The 1,018-nt window shown below is 37.0% G+C and overlaps 1 pseudogene; it reads left to right on the forward strand.

Moving 5' to 3' along the window:
- The first annotated feature begins 290 nt into the window (after positions 1 to 290).
- On the forward strand, positions 291 to 424 carry LOC145242300 (U2 spliceosomal RNA; annotated as a pseudogene).
- The last annotated feature ends 594 nt before the right edge of the window (positions 425 to 1,018 follow it).

Here is a 1,018-nt window from a genome sequence, read left to right on the forward strand (position 1 = left end):
TTTATTTTGATTTTACATTGAATTATCTTGATTGTAATTTTCATTTTCACGAAATAAATTATATATCAAGATCAAAGTGTAGTATTTGTTCCGGCAGATACTGCAAGCAAAGACCAATATGTGGGGGCAACCGCACATATAAGACCTTGGTCAATTTAGGGGCAACCCTTCATACCAATTGTCACTATCCAGCTCCCCTACCCCCGGGGAGTTTGTCCCCATTTCCTCTTCACTCCTCACATTAAAAAACGGCCTTGTGCCTAATTTGCTCGGTGGGGGAGCAAATAAATACCCTTTTCTTGGCCTTTTGGCCAAGATCAAAGTGTAGTATCTGTTCTTACTAAATGCTGTACTTATGTTTGTAACTTTGTGATATAAAGTCCCCACTTTTCTGCATTAATTTAATGTAAAATGATCACCCACTTTACAACCAGTCAGTCTCAAAGTCATTCAAGTCATTCTCCAGATCATTCAAGTTGTTTTTGAAGGATTCCAGTTATTTTTTAAGCATTCAAGTCATTCTTAAGTTCATTCAATTCATCCTTAAGTTCATTAAAGTCATTCTAAGTCATTTACTTTTTATTTATTTAAGTCATTTCAGCCCATTTTTCAGTTATTTTAGTTTAGCTTTAAGAATTTCATGTCAATCCTACATTCACGCATTCATTCATTACATGAGAGCACGCGACTAATGGCTATCGGCCTTGTTTGTTCCTGGTTTCGGTTTCAATTAATCGCCTTAAAATCGTTATTACAAAGTTAAGCGTGAAAGCCTCTCAATATACTGCGTGCGCTCCATATTTGTATTCCGCCCGAATTGATTAGGAGGGAATGCAAACTACATTGTTATGATGACTGAACTCACATATTTATGACCTGAAAGTTTCATCACTCTGTTGCAGATAATAACGGTGTGAGACTCTAAGAAAGCAACCCCTGTTATTGACATGCGTCAGAAGCAGAGATGCGTCATAGAATTCCTGGCAAAAGTGTATTGAGAATGATGGTGACTAGGTAG

This window comes from Euprymna scolopes, chromosome 2 (assembly GCF_053919585.1).
Source record: "Euprymna scolopes isolate OS-2025 chromosome 2, ASM5391958v1, whole genome shotgun sequence".
NCBI lineage: Eukaryota > Metazoa > Mollusca > Cephalopoda > Sepiida > Sepiolidae > Euprymna > Euprymna scolopes.